Raw genomic sequence first — 18,792 nt, forward strand, 5'->3', positions numbered from 1 at the left:
GTCTCCTGGTAGGTTCTTTCCCCCAAGACCTGTTGAAGCTCTCCTGGGCCAGCTTTGGGCAGGGAGTAAAAAAAAAGGCGAACCCTTTCCTCCAGCTGGCTCTTTCCCCACCCTCTCCTTCCCCACGCTGAATTTCCCTGCATTATGCTTCTCTCTCTTTTTCTCTCTCTCTCTCTCTCTCTCTCCATCCACCCCACCCCGCCGGCAGGTGGGCTTCCATGCTCCGACTGGAAGGACTCTCCGCCAAGCCCAGGAAAAGCCATCTTGGTGCGTGTCCAGGGGTGTGCGTGCGTGTGGGTTCTGTGGCACGGCACAGGCGCGCGCTGTGCTGCTGTGCCATAGGCTGTGGCGCCTGCTGCATGGCCAATGATGCGCCCCCACCGCCTCCCCGCACAGAGTCCCAAGAGCCTCTGGACAGCTCGCGGGCGCACGGGGGCTCCCGGTTCTTCTTTGCTGCTGCTGCTGCTGCTGCTTCCTCTTCTTCTTCCTCCTCCTCCTCCTCCATCCTCCTCTCAGGACAGCGGCCACACAAGCCCAGGGCTCGTGCCTCTCGTTTTATTTTTCCCCAGTTGGGTTATTTTTCTCCCCCTGCCTCTTCTCCACTCTGGTTCTGCAACCTCTAGGAAAAGGCTGCATTTCTGAAGGTAAGGCACCGAGCGGTTGGTTTTATTTTACGGTGTGTGTTTTTCCCCCCTCTTTTTTTTGCTGACGGTCTGTTTCCATTCGGCTCCTCTTTCCTAAAAATAGATTTATCTGCTTAACTGGCTTAAGAGGGTCACCCACCCTTGGCCTCTCTCTGTCTCTCTGTCTCTCTGTCTCTCTCTCTCCGTCTCCCTTTCCCCCTCTCTCACTCTCTCTCTTTCATGTCCTCTTCCCTCTCAAACCCCTTTGGGGGCTGACCAGCCACCCCCCACTGCAGGAGAGGCCATCCGGATAGCAACCCCAACTTTCGCATTCTGCTGGAATGTAGCTGCTGGTGGGGGGGGGCAGGGAGTGGGGGGGGGGGCTTTGATGTCCTTCAAAAGCTTCCCAGTGAAGGGAGGGGAGCTTGGCCGGTTGGAAGAAACGGCCTCTTGTCTCTGAGGCCGGCAGCATAAGATCTGCCCCGGATTAAACCCTTTTGCTAGATTATTTCCCGCCCCCCGCCCCCCGCGCCTCTCCCTCTCCTCTCTTCTCTCCAGCTTCTCTCCCGTTTGGCCATTCGCTCTCCCTTCTCCCCGAGCCCCTCTCTCTCCTGCCCCCACCCCACCGCTGTCCTCTCTTCGGGTGATGATGCATCGGGAGGAGAAAGTACGTGCATCCTTTTTTTAAAAAAAAAAAGAAAGAAAGAAGGAAAGAAAGAAAGAAGGAAAGAAAGGAAAACCCTGTGTCATCTCCCCCCGGATATGGTCTTGGCCTCTTCTGAAAGCTGCTGTTGGAAGCTGCTTTACCAGCCGCGGTTCTGAATGTGTGTCTGCACCGAGGGGGAAACTTTGTCATTCTGCTAATCAATATATTTCTGCCCCTCCCTTCCCCCCACCCCTCCATTCTCCAGTTTCACTTCCTTCCTCTTTGGTTTCATGGGTATTTTTTTTCCCCCAAACAGCCTTTGAGCCTTGAAATGCCTGCTCTCGTTTTTCCTCTCTCCTCCTCTCTCCCTTCCCCCCCTCTCCCTTTCTCTCTTCCTCCCCCTCTCTCCCTCTCCTTCTCCCTCTCTCCCTCTCCCTTTCTCCCTCCCCCTCTATCCTTCTCTCCCTCCCTCCCACTCTCTTCCTCTCCCTCTCTCCCTTCCCTTTCTTCCCTCTCCCTCCCTCTTCCCTCTCCCTTTCTCTCTCTCTCCATCCCCCACTCTCTTCCTCTCCCTCTCTCCCTTTCCTTTCTTCCCTCTCCCTCCCTCTTCCCTCTCCCTTTCTCTCTCTCTCCATCCCCCACCTCTCCTCCTCTCTCTCCCCCTCTCCTCCTTGCCCTCATTCCCTTTCTCCCTTTCCTTCCCTCTTTCTCTCTCTCTCCCCCTCTCTGGCTCTCTCTGTCTCCCAGATGTGAAATTCCCTATGGGGCTTCCAAGTATCTCTTTGCCTTTTGCTTCTTGGCTGCCTGGGGTTAAGGTTAGGGTTGGGGTTTGCCAAACTGGTTCTGCAGTGGGTTGCTTTCATTGGTGTGGAAATAGGAGTTTCTGAAGGTGTGGGTATTTGTGTGTGTGTCTGTGTGTCTATGTGTGTGTACATGTACGGGTATGGGTATATGAACATGTATAGATATAGGTTTAGCTGTTAAGGCACAAGGCTAGAAACCAGGTGTCCATGAGTTCTAGGCCTGCCTTAGGCATGAAAGCCAGCTGGGTGACTTTTGGCGAATCACCAGGAGACTGGGAGTTCTAGTCCTGCCTTAGTTTTGAAAATCAGTTGGGTGACTTTGGGCCAATCACCAGGAGACTGGGAGTTCTAGTCCTGCCTTAGGCATGAAAGCCAGCTGGGTGATTTTGGACCAATCACCAGGAGACTGGGAGTTCTAGTCCTGCCTTAGTTTTGAAAATCAGTTGGGTGACTTTGGGCCAATCACCAGGAGACTGGGAGTTCTAGTCCTGCCTTAGGCATGAAAGCCAGCTGGGTGATTTTGGACCAATCACCAGGAGACTGGGAGTTCTAGTCCTGCCTTAGTTTTGAAAATCAGTTGGGTGACTTTGGGCCAATCACCAGGAGACTGGGAGTTCTAGTCCTGCCTTAGGCATGAAAGCCAGCTGGGTGATTTTGGACCAATCACCAGGAGACTGGGAGTTCTAGTCCTGCCTTAGTTTTGAAAATCAGTTGGGTGACTTTGGGCCAATCACCAGGAGACTGGGAGTTCTAGTCCTGCCTTAGTTTTGAAAATCAATTGGGTGACTTTGGGCCAATCACCAGGAGACTGGGAGTTCTAGTCCTGCCTTAGTTTTGAAAATCAGTTGGGTGACTTTGGGCCAATCACCAGGAGACTGGGCATTCTAGTCCTGCCTTTGACATGAATCCGACTGGGTGATTTTGGGCCAGTCCCTCTCTCTCTCTCTCTCTCAGCCCAACCCAGTTGTTAAGTGAATTATGCCTGATTTTACGAACTCTTTGTTAAGTGAATCACTTAACAAGTAAGTGAATCATGCGGTCATTAAGCAAATCTAGCTCCCCCCCCCAATGAGCTTGCTCATAGGAAACCAATTAGGAAGATCAAGCAAATGGGGATCACGTGACCCAGAGATGCCACAACTATTGGTCGTATATTCTGGTTACTAAGTGCCTGAATTTTGATCCCATGACCGGAGATGCTGCAGGAGTTATAAGTGTGAGGACTGGTTTTAAGTCACTTTTTCAGTACTATTGTAACATGAAACAGGCTGTGGAACCTCTTCCTTTCAACATTTTTTGAATTACAAGCTGCCCAGAATCGTTCTCTGAGATAGCAATAGCACTTAGATTTTTATACCGCTTCCCAGTGCTTTCCAGCCCTCTCTAAGTGGTTTACTGAGTCAGCCTATCACCCCCAACAATCTGGGTCCTCATTTTACCAACCTTGGAAGGATGGAAGGCTGAGTCAACCTTGAGCCGGTCGGGATCAAACTGTTGGCAGTGGGCAGAGTTATGGAAGGAAGGAAGGAAGGAAAGAAGGAGAAAAGAAAGAACAATAGCAATAGCACTTAGACTTATATACCGCTTCACAGTGCTCTGCAGCCTTCTCTAAGTGGTTTACGGAGTCAGCCTCTTGCCCCCAACAATCTGGGTCTTCATTTTACCCACCTCGGAAGGAAGGAAGGGTGAATCAACCTTGATTCAGTCAGGATTGAACTGCTGGCAGCCGGCAGAGTTAGCCTGCAATACTGTATTTTAACCACTGTACACCTTGGAAAGAAGGGAGGGAGGGTAATAGCAATAGGCCTCAGACTTATATACTGCTTCACAGTGCTTTACAGCCCTCTCTAAGTGGTTCACAGAGTCAGCCTCTTGCCCCCAACAATCTGGGTCCTCATTTTACCTACCCCGGAAGGATGGAAGGCCAAATCAACCTGGAGCTGATCAGAATTGAACTGCTGATGGCTGGCAGAGTTAGCCTGCTATCCTGCATTCTAACCACTGCACCACCACAGCTCATGGGCAGATACAGAAAAATACATACATACACACATACATGCACAAGTGTTAGATGTCAATTAATCTGGGACCTTGTATTCCTTACCTTTTCCCCCTTTTTCTGGAAAACAAGACTCGTCCTGCATAGCTTCCATAGTTGTTTGCTGTTGTTAAAAACACCATCCGTCTTCATGTTTCTGTAACCCCCATCAAGCGGCCTCAAGAAATGAAGTGCTGGAATCAATAAGCGAAGACAATTGCTAAGTAACAACCAAGAGGGAAGAGCCTCCTCTTCGAAAAGGCATCCCTGAGATAAAAGCCATGAGAACCAGCCGGTCTTCCGTTATAAATAAAGATGTGGCCATCTTAATAAAATTGCTTCTACCACAGCCCTGCCAGAGCCAGGCAGGCCTTGTTCAGACGTGCATGCACGTACAATCATCATTTGCTTGATTTGCCCATCAGGGAAGGCAGCTGAGCGAAGGGGTGGAGGAGTGCTGAGAAAAATCTAAGCGGGAGGTAGACCATCTCTCGTGACCATTTGGGCATCTTAGGGCCTTCTAGGTCCTCAGAACCTCGGACGTAGGAGCCAAGCAGACCCTGACCCAGTTAGGATTGGGATGAAAGACCACCAGGAACCTTCAGCATTGTAGGAGGTTCCCCCCCAAAAAAAATAAGGAGAAGAAGAAACGTGCTAAAAGCAAGCAGCGGGAATCTCTTTCCATCCCCGTTGTCAAGGAAACCCTATGCATCCTTGAAGTTAGCTTGACGTGAAGGAGATTTTACTTTGTATAGCTTAAGCCTAAAATAGGCCTAACAGAGATTTTTTTTAAAAAAAAAAGAAATTTGCTGCAGTTGTTCAGTCACTAAGGCCATGTCTGACCTCATGGACCATAGCACGCCAGGTCCCCCTGTCCTCCAGTGTCCCCTGGAGTTTGTCCAAATCCATATTCATTGCGTTGATGACCGTATCTAACCATCTCCTCCCCTGCCATCCAGGGGTGGGATTCAGCCAGTTCAGACCGGTTCAGGCAAGCCAGCGATTAGTAGATCCTGCCCACCCGCCCCTGCCCTAGTCTGTCCCAGTGGTGGTATTCTCCTGGTTCGGCCTGGTTCTGCCGAGCCGGTAGCACCGATGAGCAGAGGAGACCGAACCAGTTTAGTATATATATATTTTTAGTATTTATTTGATTTGTCAATCGCTTACAAGATACAGGTATAAGAATAAATATAGTTTTGAATACACGAGATAGATACTTATAAGAAGAAGAAAAAAACAGTAGGACAGGGACGGTAGGCACGATTGGTGCGCTTATGCACGACCCCTACAGTCCTCTCCGCGGCTCTGCTGTTGGGCCCACCTGCCTGCCTGGTTTCCCATACTCACCTTTACTCCTTGCTTTTGAAGCACAGTTGCACCTGCACAAAGTGCGCATTTGGCACGCGCGTGCATGCAAAGTGTATGCATGCGTGCAAAGCGTGCCTACTAAGCCATGCCCACAAAACCGGTGGTAAAAATCTTCGAATGCCACCACTGGTCTGTCCTATATCTCCGTGTTTTGAAGCCACGCCTCAGCTGTTTTACTGACCGGGGCTGCAGCAGGAGGTCAGTTTTAGAGCTGAATACGGGTGGTTTTCAAACACTGCACGCGCGTGTTCACCAAGACAGTTGTTGCACCAGTTGAATCCCACCACTGTTGCCACCCCCTTCTCCTCATGCCTTGCATCTTTCCCATCATTGGGGGGGTCTTTTTCCAAGGAATCTTCTCTTCTCCTTAGGTGGCCAAAATATTTGAGCTTGAGTTTCAGGATCTGTCCTTCCAAGGAACAGAGTTGACTTCCTGTAGGAGGGGCTGATTTCCTCTCCTTGCAATCCAAGGAGACTCCCAAGAGTGTTCTCCAATACCACCGTTTGAAAAAGAACTTTGCTTCCTTCCACAAATCCAGAAAAAAAAAAGAAAAGGTCTACCCTTCTGTCTCCCCTCAAAAAAAAATAGCGGGCCTTTTCGGTAACATATTCTCCAGATCCAATTCTATTGGAATGCTTGAATCCGTGGTGCGTTTCAAATATTCTTACCGCCGGTTCGGTGGGCGTGGCTTGGTGGGCACGCTTTGTGGGTGCGCACATGTTTTGTGTGCACGCGCACACCAAACGCGCCCTTTGTGCAGGTGCAGAGGCATTTGGAGTCACCTCCTGCGCTCTTGCACTCTCCCTGACTCTTCAGCAGCTGCTGCGCAACAATTGCTGTGCCGCACAAAGCAGCTAGCTATGCTTCAAAAGCGGGACATGGTGGGCCCATCGCTACTACCAGCTCAGCAGAACCGGGCCAAACCGGTAGAATACTACCACTGGCTCGAATCCATGTGTAGAAGAATAGTGGGCGTCTCAGAAAGGGGAACGGTTGAAGCGAAGAACATTTCTTGGTCCTCCAAGATCTCCTAATCCAGAACCAAGCACTGGCGATAGGACTCGGCCGTCTTATTATACATACATACATACATACATACATACATACATATTTAATGGACCAGCTTTTGGTAAGAGAAACGAAGCAGAAACGAAGATTAGAAGCTCTGAAAAGGCATTTGAAATACAAAATAGAAGGGGCATCAAAGTAATAAATATAGGACTAAGGAATCAAACAGCTAATAATTTGCTGCTCTTATGTGACTTCTTGAAGTGGGAAAAAAAAGAAGAAAGATCTTGGATGGTTTTCAGAAGCTGAATTTCTACTCAGTGGGGCAGGGTTTTCTGGTGTTGGGAGCAAAACGTTTTATTTTTGTTTTGTTTTTAAATGTGGGGAAACAAAGAAGAGCCTGACATTACGAACAGGTGGCTTATGAGCCCAGACGATCCTTTTATTCACCTGCGGTTCCTAAAGTGAGGGACTGCAGCTTTGATGGGCAGCCAGGAGAAGCCCGCGATGAGTTGCCATGCCTTCTGTTGGGCCAGGCTGCTCGATTAAAATCCTTTGGCTGGAGATGGTGGCTGGGATCCAGTTGACTTGAGACCATCATCCGAGTGGCAAGTGGATAGGAAAACACAGGAGTTTCTATATAAAGGGGGTGAACTGTGTCTGTTGACCTGTGCAGGCACTTGGTGAACTTGGCTGCGATGACCCAGGGCACGGCACAAAGGCAACACAGTCAGATAATCAGTAGGAGTCCCTTTATTAGCTCCAACTTTGCCCCCAATGTCCTGGTTACCTTCTGGCTGGAGAAAAACTTTCCCAGGAACAGCCTTTGGCTGCAGAGAGTCAAGTCCAAAACATGGTCAACAAAAACTGAAACTTTAAGTCCAATGAGGTAGTTATCTGGCAGGGCAGGAGCAAGGAGACATGAAGGGCACAGCAAAACTCACACGATTGGGAAGATGCCAGGACACAGATAACCGAAGCCAACACTAGATAAACTCACATTTGTTTCCAGCAGATGCCGCACTCAGCATGCATCTCTTTTAAACTCTCTTCCTAGGTGTGGCTAATGAAGGGAATCAGGGCCCTTTCCTCCCCCCGTAAGCCATGCAACCCACCTTGCTCTCTTCTCCGTTCCTCTGCCTCACTGCTGTCAGATTCAGCACATAACTCCCAGATGGCCCTAGCCCCGTCTCTGTATCGGATGCAGGACCCTCCTCCGAGTCCTCCCCAGATTCCTGGACAGGCCCATGTTCCTCCCCACTGTCTGACTCTGCTGCCATCTCCGCAGGCTGCCGACAGACCATAACAACCAGAAGAAATTTTCGGCTCCATTGTGGTCCTATGTCGAGGACTTACCTGTACAATACGGGCAATCCCCAAGCTAAGGACATCTGAGGTATGGAGAGCTCATACTTATGAACAGGCTCCTAAAAATGGATAGGTGGTGCTCTCCTTCCTCGAGCCATGAACTGCTGAAGCTGTGCAATCTTTTTATGAACTTCTGGAGCCCGGGGGGCTTTGAAGACACCACCTGTTTTCAGCAGTTCATGAAAACATTGTTTGGCTCTGGGAGTTGGGCCACTGGAGGATGGAGAGTGCTAGCCACCATTTTTAGAAATAGCGGTTCCGTTTCTAAGCAGTGGTGGGATTCATTTTTTTTTTTTACTACCGGTTCTGTGGGCGTGGCTTGGTGGACGTGGCAGGGGAAGGATACTGTAAAATCTCCAGTCAGTGGTGGGATTTGCCGGTTGTCTGAACCACTCAAAATTTCCACTACCGGTTCTCCAGAACTGGTCAGAACCTGCTGAATACCCACCCCTGTTTCTAAGTACGGAATCCACAGTATGTAGAAATTGGAGTTAAAGAGCGAATTAGGAATGGGACTTGATTCAGGGCTTCAAAAAATTTAGCAAAGGGTTCTCTGCCCAGTTGCTGGGTAGGCATGGCCATGGTGGGCGTGGCCTAGTCGGTCTCCTGCACCATGGGGGGGTGTGTTTTTGCCCTCCCTGGGCTCCTGAGGCTTTCTTCAAGCCTCCGGGAGGGTGAAAACGGCTTCCCCAGGATCTGGAGGCTCTCTGGAAGCCGGAAACAGGCCATTTCTGGCCTTCTTGAACTTCCAGGAGGCCCGTTTTTCAACCTCCCTGAGCCTCCGTACACATCCTTCCCTCACCTGCATCCAAAACAGGCCACATGGGGACTCCTGGGAAGGGTGGAGTGGGGTGGGCGGGGCCAGCCAGGAGTGGGATTCACCAGAACCGACTGTTAACATTCTAAGCAGTTCGGAGAACCGGTTGTTAGAAGAAATTCCTGGCCTAATCCTGTAAGGAAGGCAGGAAGGAAACATTCTGGTGTTGCTTACAGAAACTGCCTCTCCGTTAACCCTGATTACATTCTTGGCAGGACTAGAATTCCTATCTCAGGAACTTCTCTGGAGGTTTTTTTTCCTCCTTTACTGGTACTTTGCTTGTGTGGAGTGACCATTCAAAGTTACAATGGCACTGAAAAAAGGGACTTATGACCCTTTTTCACACTTACGACTGTTGCAGCATCCCCACAGTCACGAGAGACCAGGCGAGGAGATGCGTGCCTCGATGTGAGTGATATTGAGTTGGCCACGCCCAGCCAATAACATGACCACCAAGCCACACCCACCACCTAAGCTACGCCCACAGAACCGGTTGTTAAAAAAATTGAATCTCACCCCTGGTATAAACACACACATATATACATTCTATACACACACACACACACATGCACACATACGTATATACCACCATCATCGTCATTTTAGCCATTGTCTACACACTGCAGGTTGAAGGCCTCTTCCACATTTTTCCAACCATGTTTGGTATGTGTGTATTGGTATGTGGAAGGAATAGACCATAATCTGCCACGCTGGTCCAATGCAGGTTGGCAAATGTGATCAGTGTTAGTCTGGGGTATCCATTGGCACTGATGAGGGCAAAACCAAATCTAGCTAATTCCTGCGCAAAATTAGCTTTTAATGACCTTTTTTTTTTATTCTTAATAGAACGATTCCTTTGCCGAAAGGGGAAGTATTGTTTGCCTGCAGAAAATTGGAAGAAATTTGATCATGGCTAAGCATGCAATATCCATTTATTAGTAGACAAAATAGGGCTTCTGCTGCCCTTTAAAGAATCATTATATATGGCCTGTTGTCTTCTCAATTTTCTAAATAAGGGAGAGAGTGGCCCACTTCTTTCCTATGAATTCTGTGGGGCTACCTCAACTTGAGACCCTCTTTAAATGTCTATTCTCAGTTCTCCAGGTCATGGTTGTCCCAAGGGTGCTTTTTTTCCAAGAGGCAATTGGACTTTCTGGAGGTTTTCTGAAAGCATTTCACTTCTCATCCAAGAAGCTTCTTCAGCTCTGACTGGATGGTGGGGAATGGAAGGATTTATATTCTTTGCAGACAACTGGTCATTTGCACTCTTTTAGGGAGTTGTTGAGGCCACTTGGAGGTTTATCTGTGTCCTCAGGATCACCTGAGTGGTGCAAATGGTTCCTGTAGTCTGCAATTTTTGGACACAGATAAACCTCCACATGGCCTCAACCACTCCCTAAAAGAGTGCAAATGACCAGCTGTCTGCAAGGAGTGTAAATCCTTGCATTCATATATTTTATTATCTCACTGCTAATCATTGTATTGTTTCGGTATGTTAATAATACCGTCATTCATCCTCTAATTTTCCAATTCATGCTTGGTTCTTATAATTCCCAATCAGTTTTTTGAAAATGAGCTGCAAATGTAGGTACTATTGGGTGAAGTCTTGGCTTTGTTAATTGTCAGAATAGTTAGCTTCAGGGAGAACATTGGTGGGGCTTGTGTTTTTCTGCACGGTGGTTTTGATGGGTTTCGGCAAACTGTTTCATGTTCTTCAACGTGGAGATGTTTCCTCCAGTTTGTCTCAGAAATAGACAACCTGGTTGCTTCCTAAAAAGACACTGCTATTTGGCGAATTTTTTTTTTAAAAAAAACAGACCTCAGTATGCAAATGTGCAATATTTTTCTTTCACCGAAGGAAGAAGATTGAAAACCCAGGCTTGCTAATCTAGTGGAGCAGGCAAGGGAATATAAATATCAAATGTGCAAAGATTTGCAGTGGAGCATTCAGCGAGGGAAGCCAAAACCAGCATGAAACAGGAATAGCAATTGGAGCCCAGCCTAGATGGTTAAGGATGGCCGACTTTTCAAACACTTTGCTAAAGTTAGCTCCTGATGCCCTGAAGCTGTGAAGTCTATGCCAAGACGTGGTCCCTTGCACAGCTTCAACAACTAACAGAATAAGAATAGCAGAATTGGAGGGGACCTCAGAGATCTTCTAATCCATCCCCTTGCTGAAGCAGGAGACCCTACACCATTCCGGACAAATAGTTGACCATTGTCTTCTTTAAAACCTCCAGTGATGGTGCATGCACAACTTCTGGAGGCAATCCATTCCACTGGTTTAATTGTTCTCACTGTGGGGTCCTTGGTACTCCCTGAGCTTGGCTGTTTTCTTGCAGATCCTTCCTTCTAGCACTGATGATGTTCCCTAGTTAGGTAATGAAACGTCTGCAGGAAAACCACTAAGCTCCGAGAGCACAGTTCAACTCTGAGCTACAAATAGGACCTTCTAATAGACTACAGACTTTTTCTGGGGCTCCATTCCTGTTTTTTTTTTTTTTTTTTAAAGTATTTTTATTGTGCATTTTCCTTCATTTTACAATTGCAATTGCAATTTTGCAACAACGATATGCTGGTAGTATCAGCACCTTTTTAAAATATACATGATGTTATACATCCTAGTTATGACAATTTTTCTCTTTTTTATATAGTCCATGGAAAAAAAGAATAAAAACTTGATATTATACAACATACCTATATCTATTGCATCCATGGTTATAACATACTTCTGTATACATTTATCACTCTATATATTTTGATTTACAATTATGTACAATCTAGTACCAATATTGCTTACGATACGTATCCTTCTATATAGCTTTATACCTGTATTTATTTCTAACCTGTTGATCCTCGTTTGTCATCCGTTTTCTAACCTTTGCACCTATTGTTTAGCTAATTGTACCATAGATCCCATATTAGGTAATACTCTGTTTCTCCTTTGTCTTTAACTTCTATCGTTAAAACCTGTCCACTTTGGCGCATTCTAATGTTTTCTTTATTACCATTTCCTCTGTGGGTATACTTCCATTTTTCCAATTTTGTGCATACGTAATTCTAGCCGCTGTTATTAGATGTAGCATTCCTCATCAGTCAATTTTTCTATCTTTGGCCCCAAGACGGAGATATGGAATTTGACATATTTTTAAACTACAGCCATCAAAGGCAACTGAAAACAATCATTCAAGAATTTTGGTGAACCATCGCCAAAATTGTTCCAAAAAAAAAAAAAAAAAAGGAGTACAAATAATAACCCTCTTTCTCATTTTCAGGTTGGAAATGAGTTGCCATCCAGACAACCTGCAGCGACACAGAAAACATTGGAGCAAATCCTTCTTTTAGAAGGAAGAGAATTTGGGTATTTTGGTCGAATGTCATCAGCCTAAACTGAGTGAATCACCGTTTGCGGGTTTTTGGTAAGTCACCCACGTTTCGTATTGGGTTTGTGGGTTTGTTTCCAGACCTTTCCATGACAATGGTGTTGGAGATAAAAGATAAAAGGCAACGTTTGGTGCGAGGACTCTTGTGTGATTTACACCTTTCTTCCTTTCCTGTCGGTGAGAATCTATCGTGTTTGGATTCCTTGTATTGGATTGTGGCTTTTGGACATGCCAAATAGGAAGGTCTGGTCTTTGCGTCTCCCATTCTAAAGTGCTGAAATGCATTTTTGGCTTATCATTCAGTATGGGTTAATGGTGCAAGGAGTGAGGAGCCCGTGCATAGCTGGGAGTCCGAATTGTTTCCATAGCAATAGCCATAGCACTTAGACTTATATACCGCTTCACAGTGCTTTACAGCCCTCTCTAAGTGGTTTACAGAGTCAGCATCTTATCCTCAAAATGGGTCCTCATTTTACCGACCTTGGAAGGATGAAAGGCTGAGTCAACTTGAGCTGGTCAGGATCAAACTGCTGACAGTGGGCAGAGTCAGCCTGCAATACTGCATTCTAACAGGAAGGAAGGAAGGAAGGAAGGAAGGAAGGAAGGAAGGAAGGAAGGAAGGAAGGAAGGATAAAAGGAAGAGCAAAGAAATACCACTGTGAAGCGGTATATTAGATGTATATACCGCTTCACATTGCTTTACAGCCCTCTCTAAGTGGTTTATCAGCCTATCGCCCCCAACAATCTGGGTCCTCATTTTACTAACCTTGGAAGTTAACCGTGAGCCCATCAGGATTGAACTCCTGGCTGTGGGCAGAATTAGCCTGCAAAGCTGCATTTTAACCATTGTGCACCATGGATGGATGGGTGGAAGGAAGGAAAGAAGGAAGGAAGGGGAAAAGGAAGAGGAATAGCAATAGCAATAGCACTTAGACTTATATACTGCTTTAGAGTGCTTTCCAGCCCTCTCTAAGCGGTTTACAGAGCCATCCTCTTGCCTCCAACAATCGGGGTCCTCGTTTTACTGACCTTGGAAGGATGGAAGGCTGAGTCAACCTTGAGCCGGTCAGGATCGAACTGCCAAACTGCAGCCAGCAGTCAGCAGAAGTCTCTGCGTCACCGGCTCATACCTCTTTGTGCACTTCAGGGTTTGTGGTTTAAGCCATTGTTCCGCGCCCTTTCCAACTATGTGGACTGGCGGGGTGGGGTGGCTGACAGGCGCACAGCTCCATTGGCACAAGCGGTGTGCACACATACCTGCCATTCATGCCAATGGGGCACGCACACAGATGCTCGCCCACCGCTTGCACAAGTAGGGATGCGTGAGAGTGCATGCACTCACCTGCTGTTTCTGTGGCCCGGTTGCAGATAGCTCACAGCCCACTGAAAGGCCACGGCCCAGAGGTTGGAACCCCTGGTTTAAGGCATGCCATAGTTGAGAAAAAAGAAGAAAACACCCATATACACGAACCATTTGCACCACTCAGGTGACCCTGAGGACACAGATAAAACCTCCAAGTGGCCTCAACGACCCTCCAAAGGGATGCAAATGACCAGCTTATCTGCGAGGAGTATAAATCCTTCCATTCCCCACCATCCAGTCAGAGCTGAAGAAGCTTCTTGGGTGAGAAGCGAAATAACTTCAAAAGAAAAAAACCAGAAAGTCCAGTTGCCTTTGGGACAACCATGACCTGGATGACTAAGAATCTCTACAGACTCTTCCTACACCCTAGCTACAGATATTTGCCGCCACTGCAGAACAGCTATGTTTCTGTGTTCAAAGGAACACTGCCAAGCCGTCACTCTTCTTTATCCTTGACCATTAAGCATGCAGCCTGCGAAGACAGGTTTGTTTGCTGGCTTCCTCACCTGGTAGTTACTAGGCAACTGTAGAATTTACTGCATTGTGTGACAGCTGTTGGGTAAATGCATGGAAGTCTAAATGGACAGGGAATTGCCGGGGTGGGAGAGGGGATTGCAATCGATACCAATAAAGAGATTGGGAAGCGAGAAGGCAAAGGTCACTTCGCTGGGAGTGCCACGAGCTTTGGGGGGGGGGGCTCATTTTGCTAAAGATGTTTAAAATTATTTTATTCATTTCCTGCCTTGGTTCTTTTGCAAAGAGCTCGAGGCGGTGAACGTATACTACGTGCTTCCTCCTTACTTTCCGCACAACAACTTTGTGAGGTGGGTTGGGCTGAACGAGAGGGACTGGCTCAGAATCACCTAGCTGGCTTTGATGCTAAAATAGGACTGGAACTCACAGTCTCCTGGTGATTGGCCCAAAGTCACCCAGCTAGATTTCATGCCTGATGGTGGAACTAGAACTCACCGTCTCCTGGTGATTAGCCCAAAGTCACCCAGCTAGCTTTCATGCCTCAAGGTGGAACTAGAACTCCCAGTCTCCTGGTGATTGGCCCAAAGTCACCCAGCTAGATTTCATGCCTGATGTGGAACTAGAACTCAGAGTCTCCTGATGATTGACCTATAGTCAACCAGCTAGCTTTCATGCCTGAAGGTGGAACTCGAACTCACAGTCTCCTGGTGATTGGCCCAAAGTCACCCAGCTAACTTTCATGCCTAAGATGGGACTAAAACTCACCATCTCCTGGTGACTGACACATAGGCACCCAGCCATCTTTCATGACCAAAACAGGACTAGAACTCACAATCTTCCACTTTCTAGCCTGGTGCCTTAATCAGTAGACCAAATGGACTGTAAAGATCATCAAGTAGGTTTTCTATGGTTGCTTTGGTTCTTCTTCTCTGCCCGTTCTCTGCTCTACCGCTGTCCTACCTTGCATGAGCCCTAAGGATGTCTCTTGAGGATTGGGGGCTTTCCTCTTGTGGGTCCCCACCAGCTGCACACACAAAGCAGTTGTTGGATCCACAAATTTATACTACCTGTTCTATGGGCGTGGCTTCATGGGCGTGGCTTTGTGGGCATGGCAGGATAAGGATATTGCAAAATCTCCATTCCCTCCCCATCCCACTAACCTGCTTTCCAGCTCCATTCTCCTATGCAGGGCAACCAAAGGAGACCCAGCCAATCATCTGGGACTCGGGAGGCAGAGAATAGATGGGGGTGGGGCCAGTCAGAGATGGGATTTGCCGTTTCTCCGGACTACTCAAAATTTCTGCTACCGGTTCTCCACAACCAGTCAGAACCGGCTGAATACCACCTCTGAAAGCAGGGCTTTTTCTGTATCAGTCCCTAGGAAATAGGAATGCGGAGCTCCTTTCCCTAGGATGTAGCAGAAAGTTAGCCCTGAACCCACTGAGAGAGTAGAGAAATAGTAGACAAGTGGAATAGTTTCATTTGACCTTTAATAATACTTTGCGAAACCTTCAACAAGAACGCTCAGGCAAAAAGACATCACATTTCAAAATTGCCGTGCGTGTTTGAAGCCCATGTTTATGGAAGACTGTCGTTGGCTTCCGCGAAATTGTGAAGAGGAGCAGATGTGTGGTGTGTTTGCGTTAGCACCTCCAGTAAATATTTGGTCCATTCAGTCGAGTGTTTTTAAGGGAATCTACAACGCGAGCAACCTGCAAACATTTCCCCTCCCCCCCTTAATGTTTACACATGCTTTTTTTTACACCAGGTTTTTCAAACACGGAGTTGGAACTTTTTGTGAGATGATGTTTAACTAGGCACGCCTTTTGAGCAACGCTGTTTCTGAAGTTGGGAAAAAGCACCACCCTAAAATTACTCAGCTGAATAGGAGGTGGCACTTTATGACATCTGGATTTATAGCAGGGGAGTTGAGGCAGAGAGTTTTCTGCAGTGGGCTGTGAGGATAACCTTGGGAGACGGGAGGAAGAGCTACAGCCCAGACTACACACTACCTTATGGAACCATCATTGTCCAGTTATTTCAGCCCGTCCCATCCATTCAGGCAGGGAAGACATGTTTTTATTCTTTTAATAATTTTTATTGTACACCAACCAGAGTTCCTCTTTGGGGGAGAAGGGCAGTTCTTCAATCAGATGACAGACAGACAGACAGACAGACCAATGATACAAATGGCTAGAGATAGATATGGATTTATGTAGATAGATGACAGAGAAAGATGGATGGAGATAAATAAAGAGATAGAGAAATAGAAAAGGAAATGGATGGAGAGGATGGTGGGTAGGTAGGTAGGTAGGTAGGTAGGTAGGTAGGTAGGTAGATAGATAGATAGATAGATAGATAGATAGATAGATAGATAGATAGATAGATAGATAGATAGATAGATAGATAGATAGATAGATAGATAGATAGATAGATAGATAGATAGATAGATAGATAGATAGATAAATGATATTGCTAGAGATAGATATGGATGGAATTTATGTAGATAGATGACAGAAAGATGAGTGGAGATAGATCAAGAGATAGAGAAATAGAACAAGAAATGGATGGAGATAGATAAAGAGATAGATAGATGGAGGGAGGGATGGACAGACGGACAGATAGACAGACAGATGATGCATATGATATGGCTAGAGATTGGTAGAGACAGCTGAGAGAGAGATAGAGATATGCAGATAAATAGATAGAGAAATAGAGAGATGGATGGAGATGACAGGCAGGCAGGCAGGCAGGCAGACAGAGACATTTGAATCCAAAGCAGGAATGAGGATGGAGAAAGCACCTCAGATGGGACCCTCCCTCGTTCCCTGAAATATAAAAACAGGGAGGGAGGGGGAGTGTTTTTCAGGATTTCCAGATTCTTATTACTGTAACCTTACACTAAAAGTAGCATTGTAGTATTGACGGGTTCTAGTCTGGACTTAGGGCTGTACGTTCTGTGTCCCCCTATCAGTCAACTTCTTCATCAGGCCCCGTAAAATATATGATGAATCTTGGATGAATGACGGCATCAACCTATATATCGGCAGAGTTGATGTCCCCATTTCCTTTCCGAGCAAAGCGGTGCGATCGCCCGATGCAACCCTTTGACAAGCTTAAGCCAAATATACTATGTCAGATCTTCATTAAGAGCCTTGACAAGAGACATTAGTTCAGAGAGAGGAAGCATCTGTGAGCAAATGGCATTGCAGACCTGAGATTTAATAAAATCAAGACTAATTCGGTTTGTACCAAATTTACCTAACTTTAATTCTAGAGGGGAGAAGATACGAAGTGAGTGTTTGACTCTTTGCCCATCATTCCAGGTAGACCAGACAGGAAACAAGGAAACAGTTGAGCTAATTCTATTTTATTGTTAAGGCTACATTAACAGAACCTTTGCAAGTGCAATTCTCACACCATCATCTTTACAAGCAATAACTTAGGGGGAGCCTCTTTGCTCCACCCACTAGGCAACTATGCGCTATGTTACCCCTTATCTGACTGATATTTCTTTCCTGGTCTCCCAAAGTCATTCTCACACCTGTTTACAGTATTTCTCAATCGTAGCAACTTCCAGGGAATGTGGACTTCAACTCCCAGAATTCTCATCCATGACCATGTTGGCTGTGGAATTGTGGGAGTTGAAGTCCACACGCCCGGAAATGGCTGTGGTAGGGTAAATAGTACATTAAGTGGTTGGTTACTTGTCACATTGTGTTTGTAGTTCTTGTTGGTTGCCTTTAAAAGACGTCTGTACTTGGGCATGTTGACTGTGACAAACTTTGAAACGGAAAGATACTTTTCAAATCAGTTGCCTGGAAGTCAATTTTCTGCACGTAACTCAACATCGATGGCCTGGTTTCCAACTAGACCCAATTCCTTACTAGAGAGAAATCAGGTTGGTTGAGCAGCTGAAGGAGGTGGGGTTTGGAGAAGGGGGCCTGTGCTTCATCTGCATGGCGTTGCTCGCTTGTTCCCCCCACCTCCAAGTTTAATAACCAAGTTATTAAAAATTCATATGCCTGGCTCTCTTGCTGATATGTTTTTTTCATTGTGAAAGCTGCCAACGTGATTAATAATTGAGGGCAATTAAAAACAGGTATGTTAAAGCCATGTGATTTTAATAGGTTGGTTTTGTTGGCATAACAAATGCTTTGTTGGTTGTATTGGAGGGCTTTTGTGCCTAAGGTGGGACTAGAACTCACTGTCTCCTGGTGATTGGCCCAAGGCCACCTAGACAGCTTTCATGTCTAAGACAGTCACCTGGTGATTGACCTAAACTCACACTGTTGGTTTTCATGCCTAAGGTGAAACTAGAATTCACCTTTGGACCAAGTCACCCAGCCAGCTTTCATGCCTAAGGTGGGACTAGAACTCACAGTCTCCTGGTGATTGACCTAAACTCACACAGTTGACTTTCATGCCTAAGGTGGGACTAGAACTCACAGTCTCCTGGTGATTGACCTAAACTCACACTGTTGCCTTTCATGCCTAAGGTGAAACTGGAATTCACCTTCGGACCAAGTCACTCAGCTGGCTTTCATGCCTAAGGTGGAACTAGAACTCACTATCACCTGCTTTTAAGCCTGGTGCCTTAACTACTAGACCAAACTGGCTCACTTTTGTATAGCATTTGCAATCCAAAGGAAAAATCCTACTAGGAACTGCTTTAAGGGATCACAAACTGGATGCCTTTTCCTTCTACATCTATATAAAAAAGAATATAATTATCTAGAGGTCTGATTTCTTCCAATCTGCTGGGATCGCATACAACCAGATCCTTTCCCTGTGCACAATGTTGTTTTGTATGGAATCTGTTTGAGCAGTTGTGTGGATATACGGTATTCCCTACCACACGGATCTGATAAAATTAGCCATTGTTCCAATTGTGTCACTC

At 46.5% G+C, this 18,792-nt stretch overlaps 1 long non-coding RNA gene across 1 annotated transcript in view; it reads left to right on the forward strand.

Annotated features, from left to right (window-relative positions):
* Positions 1–497: 497 nt before the first annotated feature.
* The window catches only part of LOC148129620 (uncharacterized), a 36,328-nt gene continuing 18,033 nt past the window's right edge, over positions 498–18,792 (forward strand). The window contains exons 1-2 of the long non-coding RNA XR_015745281.1: positions 498–644; positions 11,948–12,091. This is a non-coding gene — a long non-coding RNA (uncharacterized LOC148129620). The remainder of the gene's footprint in view (positions 645–11,947; positions 12,092–18,792) is intronic.

Source organism: Notechis scutatus, chromosome 13 (assembly GCF_049901735.1).
Source record: "Notechis scutatus isolate UNSWTSFEM ecotype Mainland chromosome 13, rNotScu1.2, whole genome shotgun sequence".
Taxonomy (NCBI): domain Eukaryota; kingdom Metazoa; phylum Chordata; class Lepidosauria; order Squamata; family Elapidae; genus Notechis; species Notechis scutatus.